Source organism: Pieris brassicae, chromosome 4 (genome assembly GCF_905147105.1).
Source record: "Pieris brassicae chromosome 4, ilPieBrab1.1, whole genome shotgun sequence".
Classification (NCBI taxonomy): domain Eukaryota; kingdom Metazoa; phylum Arthropoda; class Insecta; order Lepidoptera; family Pieridae; genus Pieris; species Pieris brassicae.
In genome coordinates, this window is record NC_059668.1 from 4,005,823 (window position 1) to 4,026,142 (window position 20,320).

Genomic DNA, 20,320 nt, shown 5'->3' on the forward strand with positions numbered 1-20,320 from the left:
GGTGGGCGGGATATCATCACACTACGCCTGTTAATATGGCCGCCATATAATCCTGTAAATAACGAGTTGCTGAGCGCCGTTGTGTAATTTATGAATATATATTTTAAATAGCTATACTGCGAGCTATACTGCGATTTTGTAACATTATTAAAACATATCGTAACAGTGAGAAAAGATCTGCTATTATTTGCTTAATTTTAGTACAATAATTCTACTAAAAATAAGCGCTTAGTGCTGTGAAATTTATTGATATTATAATCAAAATAATTCTTTTAGATAATACCATCGAAATTAAGATTACAATACGGCGCTTGACACTTACAAATTATATTACACTTAATTCACTCTCACTCAAGTTTTAAACAGTTCACAGTATGAATATCGTACTGAAAATATTGCAAAGTCACTTGATTTATCACTTTTTGATAATAAACAATAGGATCTGTAACGCGCACTCTCGCGACATTTTGAGACAATATACACTGCCCGACACGCCAGCGCACTCTGTCACTTTAAGGACCCCTATACATGTCCATCAATTTTTACATACCACCTTCCATTTTTAAGGCGGAGCTGTATTTCTACTTCATAACCAAAAACCAACACAAACAGAACTCAACCTTATGCCTGCGTAATAAAGTTGAAAAACGAACGCGTATAACCCTTGGAACACGATTCCGTGGCATCGTCGCTCCCTCTTTAACGTAAGAAGAAATAGCATGTGTGAGCGCGATGGAATGACTTATGCATTTTCGCAACCAATAGGATAAAGTTATGTCTGTCTCTTTTTAATCCAAGCTTTTAAGCTTAAGAAAACGGGATAGATTACTACAGAAACAGTGCGTAGATTAAGAAGCTGTTTATAATAAAACAGGGCGACGTGGTCTCAGTTCCTTGCGACATGGCGCGGTGTTTTAAATATTTAATATGCAATTTCCTTTATAATGCTTTACTTTTTAATAGATGGCAAGTGGAATATAATGTGGTATAAATTAATAGCTTTGTGTAATGATACAATGATGTGTAATTTTCATTGTGTTTAATCAGAATTGTTCACGCCAATTAACTCGAGATGAACATATGAATTGACTAACTTAACTTTTTAGTTTTCATTGTATTTAATTAGGGTAATTATGATATATATATGTCCATTATAAGATTGGCTCATAAACATATCTACATACTTTTCAATTGAGCAACTTTCATATAATTATACTGCAAAAGTGAGGTTTTTAATTTTAATATACATTTTATATCTTTAATATCTTGCTCTACATTATTTATTCTTAATTAGAACTTAGATACCTATGTTATGCGAGAAAATTAAATATAATTTATAATCTAAGTATAGACAATAATATTTTTTTCCTATTTCAATGATAATTTTTACATTTTTGTTTAAACATATTACTGTTCATCTATTTATTGTTCGTTTTTTCTTTAGATTTTACTTTATTTTAGTTATAGGTAGTGTTATATGTTATATTGAGTTTTTTTGTTAATTTTTTATGCACTTCTTGTACTTTATCTACCCTCTGTTAGTGTTACTTTTTCTTTATTGTTCCAAATTAGATAAATGGAATAATTCGCTTGTTAGCGATAAGGCCGCCCGTTGCCTAATAACTAATGCATCCTGCTTTTTTAAATATGTATGTTTTTGTATAAAGTAACTAAGTGTAAATAAATAAATATATATAAATAGGTACCTAAGGAGCCTCCTGTGCCTGACACCGTCAATGTCAATGTTTATTTCACATTAATTGATGATTTAATGAATTTATATTTATGGAAGTAGGTACAACACAACATATATAATGCTATATCTCCTGTATATTTGACAAACTAAACAAGATATTTATATGACATATCGTAAACATAAATGTTAAAAAAATATTACACTTCCAATTGTAGTTTTAATTAGATATATTTATAGTAGGTACTTTAAAATGAAATTTATGAAGTGAGCGGCAGAAACATATAATAATCTCACACTGAATAGGGTTCTAGGTTCCTTCAGCCGTACGTTTTGTACGTTTAAAAAGAGTGGCGAAGAGTTTATTGCCAATTCTTCTCTTCCGTTCTACGCCCTTGATTTGAGAACTGCCAGTAAATGTAAAATTAGAAGCATTTAATGTATATTTCTTTTTTTGAAGTTTATAAGTGTACATTGTGTTACCGATAGCAATAAAACTTTGACTTTGACCTAGTACCTAAAGTGCAATCTTATTTACTATTCATACAATTTCACATTACTATTAAAGTTTAAGATCTTTAAACAAATAAATCAAATAAGGAGTCCTCTAGGGAATTGTCTCAAATAATCCCAATAAGATCACACTAAAACCCTCTTGATCAGTAAGCTAACAAGGAAGCCGACAAATAAACAAAAATGTCCATGTTATTGAATTAGGAGATCACAATGTTCGGTCAAAATGCTGAGTCAGCACTGGCTTCCAACCAACAAAAGGTGGGAACACCCGTTCAAATGTTGTTTGATCAATAGCTATCGGCGGCTCTCGTTCTTTAGAGAAATCATTTAATGAATTTATACAAGGAATTACTATTCCGGTACCAACTTAAATAATTTCAAAAATGGAGGTTGTCCGTTTGATATGTAATATTGTTGGAATTAAATCTGTTTCGGCTTACATTTGCGCTTTAAGTGCATCTTTTTTATTTATTTATAGCCTTATATCAGAAATTCGGATATAGACATTATAACTATTGTTTTTCTTGATCTACGATAACCGATTCTGTGTGCCTACGGGCAAATGCCTCCCCCATTGTCCTCCAGTTTTCTGTATTGTACACTAATTTCGTTCTGGTCATTCCAGCCATTTCCATGATTTCATTGGCCCACCTTTTAAATTGCCAACCTCTTTTTTATGGCCTCTTGGTTGCCATACTGTTACAATGCTCCATATATCTGCTCCTATTATGGTATGTATTTTATTAAAAAAAACTGCATCTATGTCTATTTAAATCAACAATAAATTAGGTAACAGTCTTAGTTACATCAAAATTGGTCCAGTACTTTTGGAGGTATGCTCGCATTTCTAAGGGGAAATATATGTATGTGTTGTCGGTGTATTTCTGCTTTTGTTGTAAATTCTTACAGTCTAAAACATTACATAAAACCCATATCATATATTTATATTTGAAGACAAAAAGTAGCATGGCATAAGAAATAAATTTTTTTATAAGTCATAGAGAATATACATGTCAGTAACATATAATTTTGGCGCAAAAAGTTGTATGTCAAATGCTAGAAATCGCTAGAAAGAATGCGCAAAAATTACTGAATTACTTGGACCATCCTTTAATCGGAGAAGACAACAGAATAGGTGCATTCAAGACCTAAAAAGCCTGAGAAAAATGAGGCAATCATCTTTTTTCCTTGACTTCTTCCTTTCTTTACCTTAGTTGGCCGATCCTCGAAAGCAAACACCCACACTGAGCTGATTGTCTTTTGATTTCGGGTTCGTAGCAATATATCTAGCTTTCATCACCTGTGACGGTGTCAAATACAGCATTTGAGTTACCGCCGTTGAACTTATTTAATATTTGGCGACAGTAGTCCATGCGAAGGTGGTCGTCGGTTAAAGTATGGGGAATACATCTGGTACAAAGCTTCCTGACGCCTACTTGTTGGTGTAACTTTTTGAACTTGACTCATACCAATGCCTCAGCTTGCCCGTATCTGCTGATAGTCATTCTCTAATCTTCCTCTATCATGCGTGGCATAGTACTGATGTTATCTTCAGTAGTCACTGTTAAAGAACGTCCCTCACGCGGATCATCATTGAGATTGCTACGTTCACGCTTAAACTCGTTAAACCAGTTGTAAATAGTGGCATGAGATGGAGCTTCATTATGAAATACTAATCGCAGTATATCATAGCTTTGCCCATATAGCTGCCATATATGCTTTTCTAAGCCCACAACGAAAGTCATAATAAATCATTGACCGAAAATTTTCTCGCGTTAGGTTCATTTTCACGTGTAACATATACTACATTAGATTACCAAAAAGTTCTAAAATTGAAATTCAAAAAACGTTTTCATTAGCAATGTTTCTAACTAGCCAGTTCTAAACATTTTCAGTGTTACCCACGTACATTTGTCCTCCGGCATTGAGAGTGTCCATTTTTATCACTTAAAATCACGTTAGCTTCCCTGCCCATTTGCCATTTGCTTGCATTTGAAATAAAAAATACAACACAGGAATCCACCAACCGTAAGTGTTGGACGTATAGGATTTTGGAGAAAATAATACGCAACTTGGTTTTAAAAATCTATTCTGCCGGAAACTTCTCACACTGTAGAGACATTTGAAAATCGAATCTGAGTGACATGCGACGTTTTACACCGTGAACGGTTAAACAAAAAATATATTCTTATTTTGAAAATGTTGGTTTATTCTTTAGTATTTAACTAACCTATCAATTAGAGAACATATCTTTCTTCCTTTCATCAAACTTCGTTTGCCAATTGTGTAGGCTAATAATAATAATATCAAATATGCACTGAGTGCACCAGGCGGATGATTTATTAATTAAGCTAGTTAAAATATCATAGGCGTTACATCATATACGTACGTTTCCTGACGTCATCTTGTGATCTTTATCTGCCGTACACTTGTTATATATTTAATTTGTGGAAGAAGGAAGTTTTAGGTTTCTTTTGACCTCGGGATTTTCTCGATCAACTACTAACTGGCCTGGCCGATGTAACTAAGTCGAGAAGTTGTGAATATCCCTAGTGGTTGGAATAACTTTGTTATTGCGATTTGGCGTATGATTTCGTAGTGATTTGAAGATTCAAGCTTAAAAACTGAGGCGAGCAACAATATTCAATGTAATTTATTTGTATATTAGTTATTAGTGAGTGCCTTGCCTAGCTTATAAATTCATTTAAAATTTCACTTACCGCCCAACCTTGTAAGGCAAGTTTTTGTTCCTTTCTGTGTTGAAGGAAAAATATTTTCTTTTTTAAACCTAATGTCATAGATAAATTCTTCGTTTATTAGTTAGGTACCGCTTTTTCAAAAATGAGGTGAGTCGTTGAAAACCTATTGAAAACTATTTTTATATTGCGTTTAATGAATGAGAGGCCATCTCGAGCTACTAGCAAAACAAAAATCGCCTAAATACCTGGGACCATTATCTGTCTATTCAGTGATAAAGATGTTAATGAAAGTTTTGTACCTCGTCGCGATGTTTTTTCGCAACGCTAACTGGCTCCATCCAGCGCAAACTTAATCCAAGTTTAATGAACAAAACGACAGGCCCTTAATCAAACTTGCGGTGTTCTCTTTTCAAGCTAATCTCATCTTTAATTCATTGAAATAAGGTTTATTTTACATAGATTTAATCACGGCGTATAAATCCTTTTCTTATTGTTTGCCAGTCGACGAAAAACCTATTTAGCTGAGTTCGATCATTTCTTGTTTTCTAAATAAAGTTTGAATTAGACTCGAGAGAATTTTAACAGTAATTTACACTTTCTGTATAAATTAATGTTGTAAGTATCATGCCATTCAATAATCTATGACTGACTTATAAAATAAATAATACTAATATATAAATAAAACTTATAATAATATATTAAGAAAAAAATTCTCAGTGCCTATGGGTTAGTGCAGTTTTGTTCCATGATCGCCTTGTGGTGATATCGAGACACTACTTAGTGATGGTGAAACAGTATTAAAAGGAATACGAATAGGCATTTAAGAAAGGCTTAGGATCTGGCCCATACAAGGTTGGTAAACACTGTTCTAGAAAATCTTATCTTAGGGATTTTTTTTCTTCTTTTCAAATGCCAATTACAAGCTTTAAATTTATCTTTTATCCTAATGTTCACTTTTATAAAGTAGTTCAGAAATGTGTGATGAGATAAAAATGTCTTTTATACTCATATATTTATAAGTTTTGTTGTTTTTCTCCTACTAAATAGTAACAACAATTTGATTTATCTAATTTGTTCGGTATCGCATAACCAATTTTCTGTAATGGCGGGCTGCATTCACTATCTTTGTAGACGCTGTCATTTTTTGTTTCGCCCCTCCCACCCATATACGATTTGGCAAGGAATTCTAAGGGAATGTGTGCCTCTATTAACTTACGCGAATTTGTTATATATTTTTTTAAGCGTACGTTAAGTAAGAAATTTTAAAACAAACATACAGGATACCGTGAAATAAGTACCTACTTACAAAACACTATAAACTAAAACACGAATAATTAGGTAGGTATGGCTTAGCAATATTTTTCTTAAACATACGTAGTTTACTTATATTTGTGTTCTTTATTTAGTGTCTCTTTTCCTCAAAGTGTAAATGATATGTGATAAAAAGGGCAAATGAGTGATTTAGCTATAGCTGCAGCTAAAATAGTGTGATTAGTTCTTTTTGCTAACACGAAAACGATAACGATATATCATGAATTGGTAACTTATTACTAGTAAACGGAGACTGTAGAGTATTAAGTATAGAAGATTTTATACAAATTGCCTTTCCTATTCTCGGCAGGAATCGACCCTACGGCATTCGGGTTATATATATATAACGGAATACAGTGTGATGTTTCCCGTCGTATTATGGTATATAAAGCCCCTCCTTGATAACTAGGCAACACATACAAATTATTTTTTTAATAAAAATAAAATTTATTCGAATAAATCGAACATGTGTTTCGGCGATTAGCGCGTTCAATCAAATACACCTTCAACGTTATATTATTAATATAGATAATATTAAGTTTCATATTACGAGCATTTCTCATTAAGTTAGTGTCGAGTGTTCATAAACACATAAGTTTTGACGTGGGAACCTCAACTTGTGCTTTAGAGTTTGTAATTTTCCTTTAAGATGATAAGTGAAATTTGTAAGTTTTACACATACGTTTTGTATATGAGTTTCACGAGTTCCTCGAGAGGTTTTAGTAAATAAAAAACAAAAACTTAATTGTGTTTTAACAATTAGACCCAAACCCAATGACATCGTGTTTTGTTTTCCTTACCCCTATTTCTCTTTATTTGTATATAGATTTCTAGGCAGTTTTTACCACGCACCACCTATATATGTAATTAGCTATGTATTTTCGAACCAATTCGATTTAGGGGCCCTTCAAGAAAAAAAACGTTTTTCTTATTACCAACTATTATACTACGTTATTCTTAATAGGCCAACAACGCACTTACAATCCCTCTGGCAATGTTGGTGTGTATCACTTAACATCAGGTGAGCCTCCTGCCTGTTACCCCTGTTATATAAAAAAATATATTATGATATATATCTATATATAGAATAGTCTTAAATACACATGGTATTGCACTTGTTACACGTTGACAAATTTAAAAATAACAGGAAATATAGTATAAAGTATTTGAATATAGTCTGTTTTATGAATAACATATTGTATTCGTAGTAATCACCATTAAGTAAAAATGATAATGAAAATTAATGTATTTGAAGTAAGTAATATAATATATAGTACGTACGTAATATATATGTTATATACGTACGTTCTGTGGTGTAATCATCACAAAGAAATTTTTTTCCCCAAAAAAATTACTTAAATTGAAAGAAAAATTAAATTTCCTTATCTTAAGAATAATTGAATACAAATTTCGTTAGTTCCCTCCGACTCAGAGTATCAAGTACGAAAATATTGCCAAAGCTAATAATCCCATATTTGCCATTTCATACATGCGCATGTCGTACCAAAACGTCAAATGTTAAAGCTTGAGGGGAAACGTTTGGTATTCTTCATTTGTCCTTGGTTCTTAGAACTATTACTTTGAAATTCGAAAGTGTACTCTATATCTTAACAGACTGAGTTTGTTATCGTTTGAAAGGGAATAGTCGATAAAGTCGTTTACAGTTGAGTGAGCAGAGGTTTCATTAATCAGACAGCAGTCGCGACAGTGCTGCAATACTCAGTCGCGTACAATTTTTTTCCTCTTGCGCCCTTATGCTGGACTCGATTTCCTGGGATTCTCAGGAACTGGGTGGTCTTAATCAATAATTTTGATAACTCTATTGAGCGCGGCTTAGAAGACATTTTGTTTTATAACTGTATCCAAGTTTTTTTTACTAAGCGCGTATTTCATGACGTCTATTTATATTTAAAAAATATATAATAGGTAACCTACCCTGGGACTAAATATGATCAAACCTGACGATAATGTGATTGAATCCTAATCTCATTTACAAACGATTTTAATAGCTGGGCTGGCTCTAGGTGGGCTGAACAGTTTATAGGCCATAGATTTTATAGGATTTGATTATACAATATTATTTCGCATTTTCGCATTCGAAAAATACAACGATTATAGGGGTCATAAAAAATCATACTATTTTTATACTTAGTACGATTTGTCTTTAGCCTCAGTAGGTTTTAGTGTCGGCGATTCATCACATCGACCTCTTCATCAGCGTGAATGGTCCAGCAAGCATGCTCTTGTAGTCTGATAACATAAATATAATAACTACTTTTATATCTATTGTATTATTTTAATTTAATTTGTGAATTCAAGTTTATTTTATTATCTTTACGAGCCTGTATCTACAAGTTATGTGTTGTATTAATGTGATCCATATATCCATATTTAATCAACCCATACATTCGCTACGTCGCTTCAAAAGATCAGCCATTTTGTCATTTGTATGTAGGTTTTATACCCTAAAAAAGTACTGTTTCAACATCGATAACTCCCTCAACGAAATTTACATTTTAATGCATAATTTAGGCAACATGTCGGCGTAGGGAGAGCCAGCCTATCCCCTTTATCTGCACCCCTCAGTCACTCTTTGCACTCCATCCTGCGAATAATCCCTCTGGGAACAAACCGTGTGCCCTTCTTTTACTTTTGTTAACGCTTACTGAACGAAAACTATAATACCACGCATACTTGTCAGGGGATATAACATATTATATACTCTAGATTTATGTATATATATGTATCTTTGTCTACAAGGTTTACATCACAATATGTCAAAAGTACTAGACATATATGTCTATTACTGTTTAATAACACGGCACCGTTTATATTTGTACTGTACTGTATTAATGTACGGGACATTCTTATTTTACATTTGGCGTAATTTTATGTTGTAATCGAAGAAATGGACTGTAGTAGGTACCTACTGAAGAGAAGAGCACTACGTTGTACTTTAAGTAGGTACTTTGTTTACCTAGTTAACTAAAAAAATATAAATGTAGTCTATGGTATTATACTCCTATAGTTCTTAAACAACTTCATTTATGTTAACAAAAGACAATCCTATAACTTCATTTACGTAACGATTTATGTATTTAGAATATTTCTTATTTTTGATTTAAACAATTATATGCAATGTCTAGACATTACACAATATCACTATAAATATCACACATAAGCAGTTATTAGTGTATTGTTTATTTATCATACTAATTATCAAACATTACACTAAAATTATATTAGTAACTTAGAAAAAAACCAAATAAAACTGCAACCAACCTTTTTGATAAACACATAGCAAACGCGTCTTCATAACACAATTTTTCGCCCAATCAATCTTGTACTGACTGTTACATTACACTTAAATCAACTCCAATTTCACGCATCTATATCAGCTAACTTTCTAACTGCCTGTGTGATAACCTGATCGATCGACCAGAAAATTGTTCCGAAATCGTAAATATTTTGACGCGATCGTATTACGAAGTAACGATTGTTCGAAATTTGAAAGATCGATCCCTGAGGACTAACGAAAACATTATACGATATTTAAATACGTTCATAAAGTTGTTTGGCGAATTAAATAATGCGGTAGCCACAGAACCAATTGTCATCGTTGCAATGGTGATTAAGCAAAATCCAACATTGGACGAAATAATGAGTATTATAGGTATTTTTCATAAGATATGTTATATGTATATAACTGTCATGAAGTGTTGTTCGTGTACACTATGACAAATTTGTTTTAATTTCAATATTTTTTGTCAAAAGAGGACTCGTAGGATGTCATACAATACATTTAGGATAAAACATCAAATTTTCAAAAACTAGTTTACTATATAAATGTACCTATGTAAATGCAAAGTAATTCCTAGAAAAATTAGAATGCTTGACTAAAAGCGAGTACAATTATTCCACACATTTCAACAGAGGCAGGAACTGCATCAGAGAATCGCAAAAACCGCTCTGCAGCACGTCACGGAATGAGTAATGATGTGGTGAAAGCGTGGATTTCGAAAAATACTTCGTCGCATCCGAAACGATTGAGAATGACTAAAATAATTGAGGTTACATAAATTTCATGGTAGAAATTCATTTACCAATAAAAGAGTGCTTTTGTTGAGAAATACAAAAAATAAAATCAAATATTTCTACGACATAGATGGTGTATTTTCAGACGACTTGTGGACTGGTCGATGGGATTAGCAAAGTATTTCATCATATGCGAAACAAATAAATCTTGGTCATTTTAAAGTAACATGGCCCATTGCTAATCACAGACCGTATCACATCATAGATCAATCACAGATCTAGATAATTGTTATGTTAAAAGACGTCTACCCAAATGGCCCGGGTTCCTTTTCATTAACTGAAAAAGTACTCTATTGCCTATGGTATTATACATTAAGGGTACGACTGTTACTCTGTTACATCTAGCCAGTAGCATGACGCATGGACTATTTTACTTTTGAGGTGTTACGCATCAACTGGATCCAAAGACCGACGAATGAAAGAGTCACTCAACGAATCAGGACGACACGAAAATTTACGCAGACTGTTTAGATAATTCACATATTGCAGTTACGTTTGGCGTCATCATCGATACGACTTGTTGCAAATAATTACGAGCAAAATTCAAGGAAAGAGACATGATTTCGGAACGTACGGGAGTGTACCCACATCACATCCGCCGAGGAACTGTTTAGACTAGCGAAAGATACCCGGAAATTCAAGGTTACATTTTAGTAATAAAGTAGCACCTGAAGAAGAAGTTGTCTACAGTCTCGTCACATTCTTAATATTTCGAAGTAGTATATGTGCCAATTTCATTTCATTAATTATTCATCAAGTTATTTTTAATTAGATAATTTCGCTTTCGTATGATCCTATATGCCAACAATACAGATGAAAATCGTAAGTACCTAGTGTTAAAGTAGTTAAATAAATATTGAATTTGCTTTTTTTTAATGGTTAAGGGAAATGACCACTATTCGATTTAGGTAACAAATTAATCTTGGTTACAATGTTGAATATTTCTAAACCCTTACAGCTTTCTGTGTTATTTAACTCTAAACTAATTAAAAATCCTCCTTGACTGTGATCCTTAATTTTAGGTAAATCACAGAATTTCAAAAATATTTCTTGCCTTATATTTAAGATAAACAAATAGTATAAATATATACCTAATTGAGACACAAATTTACGTAATTATTTATTAATATACTTGTATGCAAATGTTTATAACTGATACAAAAATACTGGATTCCACAATAAAATAGAAGCGCAGCTTTTTAAATGCAGACCCAGAATAAAAATACTATAGCTTGGCCTCAAAGAAAATGTTATCAGCTGTACAACTTCAGCACGAAGCGAGACGAACAAAGAGCCATACCTAAACCGATCCTTTGCTGAGAAAAATAGTAGAAAATCCATTAATAACTGTCGCCACGGCTCCTTGTTAAATGCATACAATACTTGAAGCTTTTTTAAAAGACTCACAATAGCAACTTGGCTAAATTAAAAGTTTTTCGATATCTCCGTACGAGACACTGCAAGGAAATAGAGAACGAGTAATTATTGCTACGGTGGTAGTGATAGCAAAATAAAATATAATTTTAAAAGAATATCCCTTATAACAGATTTCTCACAAATTAGGTTTCTTTTTACAAAATGCAGCGAATTCTCAAGTAGTTACCTATGCAGTTAAATAGTTTTAACTAATAAAGTATATGATATTTTCAATATTATAATTATAAGGGAATTACTTCCTGAATTACCTGGTATTCAGCCTTTATCAAAGAAAATCAGTGGTACTACATTTTAATTAAAATCACAGTATTTCTCTTTTTATCACAGCGACAAAAAAATTACGGCATGATAGACGATACATAAATAAGCTATTTATATGTTACAATGCTTGATTTATGTCGGAAACATTCATAGTTTAAAATCATTTACGAAAAATAAACGGGTATACAGTGTTTCCTTGCTGACACTACCAAAAGTGTCAACCGGCTTGGATTTGTAAAGACGCGTAAAGTTGAAAAAATCAAAATTAATGATATCAGTGGCAAACAGTAAGGCATATGCAGGCACGAATTTTATACTTAACTAAACAGCTTTCTATAATTAGACGTTTCCGGTAACATAAATACACTTTTATGCATGCGTAAATTCGAAATGTAACCAAACACACGTGTTTAGGTCATTTTATACTATCGGAAAATCTATCATTTGATAGGTATATGATAGGTATATAGCTGACGAAAATCAAAATATAGTTAAAGTTATTAAACGTTTAATTAAATAAGGTTAGATTTCCATGATTATTTACCTTATAAATGTGTGTCATTGTCGCTTTTTTGCGAGTATAATAACAAAAACACTGCTTAATTACATCAAAATATGCGTTTATACATGCATTAGGTAAATACCTAGGTATGTATGTAGATAAATTCGTAAAAATCAAAGTTACATATTTGTTATTCCTTTTGATTTTTTAAGTATATTGAATGTTATTAAAATATTTGTATCCAATTCTATTACGCTAACAATAGATCATTAATTAACAACATTATATGCATTATCCACGTAAGAATTTTCAGCCTTAGCATGTTCGAATTTCAAATTGATTGACTTATCTTAGAATCGATTGGAAGTTTACGCGGGGGCGATCATTCCCAATCGTCGGCTGATACCATCTTCTGACGCAGCCTGACGCGATGCCCGTCAATGTTTTGACGAGGATACAAAATTAGTTTACGTTATACGCTTCACTGCCCCTTTATATTCTGAAGTAATATAATAAAATTATATGTGTAGAATATCAAATAAATTGTGATTATTTATGTATGTAGTAACTTGAGACAAAGTTAATAGCAAAAATAGAATATGAGACTGGTAAAGAGGAAGAACAGGAGGAAAAATAGATTATAACCAGAAAGCACGGCCTGAATTATAGATGTAGTAATAAAAGGAAATCGAACAAACGAAAAGTATTAACAGTTTTACACGTATTTATCTTTGACGTTATTAGCTCTATGACGTATGACACACAATGACATTGTTCCTAAATATAAGTAAAACCCTAAAACACCTACCTGTAATAAAAAGTAGATCTTTCCTAAGTTTTAAGTTTGAAAAGGTTAATATCAGCAATTAGAATAAATAACATTTAAAAAAGGTTTACGCATCGTAAAAAGTTTGGTAACATCACAAATTAAATTTAGCCTTGTAAGACTACCCCGACCAAATAGAATTGAACTAGGAATAGAATTTAGTATCCCAATTATCTTAAGATAGGTGACAAAGTGACAGAAATTAACTGTCACCTAGCTTACTAGGATACCAGACCAGCATAACCTTTTTGCCTACTATAGGCATTACAAGGTATTAAGTAATTGAAGTAGAAAGTAATTACAAAATTACTTTTCCATTAATAATTCACAACTTGACGACGATTTTATCGACTATAGGTTACTCGATAAAATACCGCGTTCCGAAGTAATAAACCTACATTTATAATTTGAATTTGGAATTGCTATAAACAAAACACTGTATCGATTGCAGAATCGTAATTACTCAAATATAAAGTGGCTCGAAGTAATCAAGACGAGACCCCGTGACCCGTTTTAAAAGTTTTATATGAAGGCGATCGGGACTCGAACGAGGGGAGTGATAAATGAACAACATCAATCAGACGAATTTAAATGTTGCGAATTTTCACCCGTATCCAGAAGTTATCGGAAAGGGGCTGTAATGATAAAATGATAGTGATGCCCTTCTTCATTCTTGAGTGTACTTTTAATTGCTAAGGAGATCGACGGCTGTCAACGTGTAATAGACATCAGCTGTATTATCTTTTTTATAGTACATATTTGAGACTTAACTTCATATTTTGCAGCAAAATTGTATTTACTTTAAAAAATGTTATTGCTTCAAATATCCAGGTTCAATATACTTGTTAAGCGTCAAAACTTACAATTGTATGTTTTTTGTGTTTGCTCTGTCAAGTCTTGTCTGCTATATTGTATAACAAACTCAATACTGTATCTATTAATTAATATGTCTTTTCCGAAGTTAACAAGACTGAAATTATTTAATTTAAAAAAAACACCGCAGATATGAATAAATAAATTATAAATAGACAAATAAATCAAATTAAAAAAAGTTTGTTCCCTGTGGCAGGGTACCTTTAATGCTGGTAGCATTTCGATATTTATTCGTTGAGCATACAGTTCTGGAGTCATGGGTAATATCAACCAGGCGTCAACTTGAATCTTAAATTAGCGCCTGTGCGCCTGTGCACTTGGACCCCACGGCCCAAGAGTCTCTACTCTCAAGGAAATAAAGCAAAGTAAGAAGAAAGACTCTTATATTTGAGCTATATTATTTCTGCCTGCTCTGCCAGGCCAAGTTTTGTGCTTCTCCAAGGGAGTTAAGACGTGGCTAACGTGTCCACAGAAGTAGCATCTCACACCAAAGCCTGACCCATCCTCCAAGGGATTTAAGATATCTCATCGTGCCACTTGCCATCGTCTCACATATACTGCGATGCCTTTTGGCTCAAAACGTAACAACTTTAAGCGCTGCGTGTCGAGAAAAGCAACCTGTACACTTTTGGCAATGGAGGCCATGGTATCTATGACTTCTTACTTCTAAATCACAGTGACAAATCTAATGGGGAGTATATATGGGCACTCCTAAGCCAAGGCTGATAGCAATGTGACATGATTCTGGGCCCAAAAGACTGCCAGAGTTTGGTATAGGATAAGCTTTAAGCTAATGTTCTACCTTATCATTTTTAAACGTAAGAAGGCTAATGAACGAAGGTAATCAAGATATATCTTTAATAAGCAATGTTCTGAAATTTACAGTAAACGACAATGTCAGTTCTATTCAAATTTATAATTTTAAAAACTATTAGCGCTACAACTCTTGGATAATAGCCTTAATTTTCTGTATCCGTTTCGTCATTATTGTTTTTTTCTGATATCAAAAAGGTTGACAGCTTTCAGATCAGGCTAACGTATGGCTTCGCGATGTTTAGCTTTACCATGCGAGCGAGTATAAAATGCGTATAAAATATGAGTATAAAATTTAAAAAAAAGGTCCATTGGTGCACAACGAGGATCGAACCTACGACCACGAAATTTATAATCCCTTTGGGACAAGTATTTACGAGTATATGCTAATTAAAAGCTCAGGTAAATCCTTACATTTCGATTCATTATTTCAGTAGACTTACTGAATTGCGCTTTAGCATTAAACTCGGAAAAAATTGTTGATAAAACAAATTTATATCTCAAATCCCTATTAAAAGTATATAAACTTGCACCTTTAACATTTTAGACTCAACTTCAAAGATAATACGATCAACCCAATCTTAACAACTGAGATGCATTAAGCTTATCTTGTTCGATGATTACAATCAGCTACTGTGGAGAATGGAGACACTTTGGGCATATGCCTTGTTATAGTTAGTATGGGGTAATCAATAATAAAAGTATTTTACGTGTTTTGTTGATTATTTCACTTTATTATATACTACTTATTCTTTATGTTCTTTTTTCCGTTCCTCAAGTAATCGAAAGTTTGAAATACAATCGTATCATACTGTAGAAACATTTCTGCGTATTGTTTATATTCTTTTAAAGAGAGCAAAAGGGCAGGAGGCTCATCTGATGTTAAGTGATAACGCCACCCATGGACACTCTCAATGCCAGAGGGCTCGCGATTGCGTTACCGACCTTTGAAGAATTGGTACGCTCTTTTATTGAAGGACCTTAAGCCTATTGTTTCGGAAATACTTCAGTAGCCAGCTGGTTCCATAGTGGTGGTGCGCGACAAAAATTGCCTTAAAGAACGCTAGATTGTGGAACGACGGACGTAGAGGTGATACGGGTGAAATTTCGTATTCTACCTCAACGTCCGATGATGAAAGCTGCAGGTATTAATCCGAACAACTCCTCTGAACACTCTCCATGGTAAATGCGTTAGAACATGCATAGTAACCCCACATCTCTATGCAATGCCAAGGGATCAATCCGCACGGAGAGGGATAAGTCATCGACGATTCGAACCGCTCTTCGTTGAATACGGTCAAGGAAAGGAGCTGGTACTGGGAAGCTCCCACCCCCAGATGAGAACAGTACTCTGAGTACGACATGTGGGGCCGAATTTGCGCTTTATACAGATGCAAGCAGTGGCCCGGAGTGAAGTACCGTCTGCCTTGGTGAGCACACCAGCCCGGCCAGAGTAAAGAGCATTCCCAGTGCTGTCATTCGCATAGCAATGAATGTTGCTAAGTTGCTACATATCATTGATATGTAGAAGAAACAGGGTGGGGGATAGAACACAGACTTGTGGGTCCCCAGCGTTCACAGGTTAAAGGTGGGTGACGACCTTGACGCTCGGTTCGGCCAGAAAGCTGGACATCCAATCGCATAATTTCTCGGAAAGCCAGTGAGTGGGCTAGAAGCATTAAGAGGAACGCTTTATGCCACACCCGATCAAAGGGTTAAGCTATATCCAAACTAAATGCTAGTACCGCTTCCCCGTTGGACTCAATTGCCGCTGCCCATCTGTAAGTCTGCCATGTGTAAGGTATACAAGAACCAAGGAACGACCACAACGAAAGCCGTACTGATAATCGCTTATCAACTGGTGGCCCTCTAGATACATGAGGACGCATTGAAGCGGTCTTCCAGTTACCGGAAAAGGCGTATCAGGAGCACAATTGGGGGATACCATCTGGCTCACTTGACTTATGAACGTCCAAGAAAGATAGCACTTTGCGATCAACATGTTATCAGAATTTGATTCAGCATCGATAGCATTAATCATACCGCGAAATGGTCGGTGATGATCTCCCTCGGTCGTCCAAACTCGTTATGTTAAAGTTAGACGCGAAGAGACAGCACAGAAGATCGGCCTTCTCCTTCGAGGTGTAGGATAGCAAGTCATCCTCCCTGTGCAGTGGTGGAAGGGAGGGAGGAAATTTCTCTTGGATAACTTTGGCTAGAGGCCAGAAGGCTCGAGTCTCTGAAGGTAGGTGGATCTATCTCTCACCCAATTTGGAAATGTGCACTGACTTTCCCGTTTGAAAAACCTGAAGGCATAATTATATGCTTCTTTATGTTCGCTGGTATTAGCGATATTCCACCCATATTTTAGAGCATTCTAGCTTTCGACGCGAGGCCGCTTTGCAAGAACGCTCCGAGCAGGGAATCTGTAGTCATTTGGTTATGTTTAATGAGTCGGTCAGTTTTGGCATTTCCGCTATGGGACCTTTACAGTCACGTCAGTCAGTTAGATAGGTCCGTTTCTTCAAGAACGAGAATGAGAACAGATATCTCTGACGTACATGCAAATTCTCGCCTGCGGCTCAAATTCCAATTTTTTAACCAGGTAGGAGAAGTAGGAAGTTTCAGCTGGGAAGGATATCTGATTCTCGGTAAGGAAGAATAAGTTTCTAGATGAAAGTGAGAGTGCGTTGAGGCAAGAATTGAGTCCCCTAACATAGTAAAGACACACAATGGTAAAGACCATTGTGAGCATGGAAGGGATTGCCTTCGGTAAATTCCTCCGTTTGCCCCAAGATTAAAACCCGTTATAAGATTTTAACTTTTTCAGCGTAGTTTTGCCCCCTTAGAATACGAAGGGCAGCCTGTGCGTCCAACAGTCCGTCTGTCGATTTTTGTATTATATGTAAGGATTCTATGTGCTTTAACGTTAATATGTTTAATTATATATCCTAACGATAGTAACTATTAAAAATGACTATGTCAAAAACTATTAATCAATATTCGATAAGAGTCGAAATGGGCGGTCCGTGATATAAGGCAGGTGATTTATTTCAACGAGAACGTCCAGTTTAAGGAGCTCAGTTAAGAAATGTTTTTCATAGTTTTACAAGGGCTCTTGAGGTCTTAGTAACTGGCGGATTATTGGCAATCGGCGATTATACAGTTAATATAAGTTCGAACGTTCGAATTATTAGAAATCTATTTACACATAATTAGAAAGTTCTTGCTTCTAAAAATTAATCAGTTTAGCCAATGGGGTAATTAAATGAAATTTATATTGCGTTAGGGCCAAATGTTTACTGAGCGCACAATAAACAAAGGTACTTGTTACAAAGTTACATTATTTACTTTGGCTAAAGCTAAGTACGCTTCGGCCTTATACTCGGACAAATTGTTGATAAAACTGGGGAAAAATCTTAAATCTTTCTATTAAAAATATTATTATTCTTTTAACATTTTAACACACAGCTTTGTTTAACTTTTTTGGTATTATTTTTGTATAATCAATGATGTAATACAGTTTTATTAATATAGCACATACTCTTTGAGAACAATGTTTTTTTACTATTCTTCCTACTTTATTAAACTATATTATACTTTCTAATGCCATCTGTTGTTGAGTAGAACAACCTTGTAGCTGCTAAAAACAAAAGCATATTATTATCAGAATTATCGAACGTATTTCATTGCCATCTGTGGTCAAGAAGCAGAATTTTATCTTAAATTGAAAATATTTATGCGTGATCTGTGGAATACAGTAAGTAGCATCTATGGTATAAACAAATACTAAATTTGTCTATATTTTCTATATACAGGATTTTACTCTATCCTTTTTATCTTTATGAGTGAGTATTTTGTATCTATAGATGTGAGAATCTACAAGACCAGGTTATAAAATCCCAAAAAAATAATCTACAAGTAATTTCGTGTTAAATTTAAAATTGACGAGAATTTGCTTATATGCCATTTACTTGTAGGAAACGATTTCAAAATCCTTTTTTAGTATATATATCTAAATACTATCTATATGTTTATATATTAAATGCATTTTTCTAAAGAATAAATTTGGTTCAAACTTGTTTTTAAATAGTTATAGCACAAAGCGAAAATAACTTTATTAAGTTAAGAATCTATGTATGAAAATTCATGGAATCAAAATCTATTAATAATGCTATACCGCCTATATGACTTATTTGATCGTGCGCATCATTTGAACTGGAGGTCTTAGGTTCGTTTTCGCAGTGAAATAATAACTGCTTAAGGCTTAGAAAGCTGATTACTTTATTTACCAAAGCCCGGTTTGATATCTCACATTATTATTTAACACATCTCATATTTCAATTCATTTTATATTAATAAAAGCAAATATATATTATACCAGGGAATATAAACGTATGTTTTTTTTTATTTATAAATTATTCTGACACATAAATAACGTAATTATTACAATTTATTTATGTAAATTTTAATATAAAAGTATAACACACTTTTTTCATAACGTATACAAATAAGTGTAAACCACTAATTAAAATATATTACGTAGCTACATCACTAAAAAATATCTTTATCGTTAAAAGAAAGTACATTAGTACAAATTTTTTCAAACTTTGCAATTATTAACTTTCATGCTGGCTGTAAATATTTTCACAATTCTCTGAAAAAGTTTCTAATTTTACAAATATATCGAGGATTAAAGGTTTTAATCTGTTTAAGGAGTCTGACTGTTTTTTATGATATTCTGTGTAACAATCATTTAAGAAAGGTTCGTAATTCAAACATAGTTTTGATAGATAAGACAAACAATGTACCTATTATTTGAAAATGGAAAAGTTACGAATATAATGACGCCATGACTACGAAACACACATAGTATGTTCAAGTATCGCAGCAGATAAATGGATATAGGGATGTCATAAATTGTGATAAAAGCCTCCTAACGGCTTCCAGTGTCAATATATAGAGCAATAAACTTTAACGCCCATTCAACTATATTGAACTTACATTGTATCGGCATATATTCCTAAAGACATTGTAGGTGTATAAGCTTAGTTGACAACAATACACTGTTGTGTTATAGCATAGTGGTACAATACGGATGAGACATTTTATTTATGATATACATAGAGACTTTAAGTGGCACTATTAAAATTATAATCTATATTTAACATGTAGTAGGTATGTATGATGGTTTTACTACAATAATTCAAATAACATTTATTTACGTAGATGGCTAAGTTTAAAAAAGTTTGTTACATAATGATTACCTATCTACTATAGAATTCACGTAGACA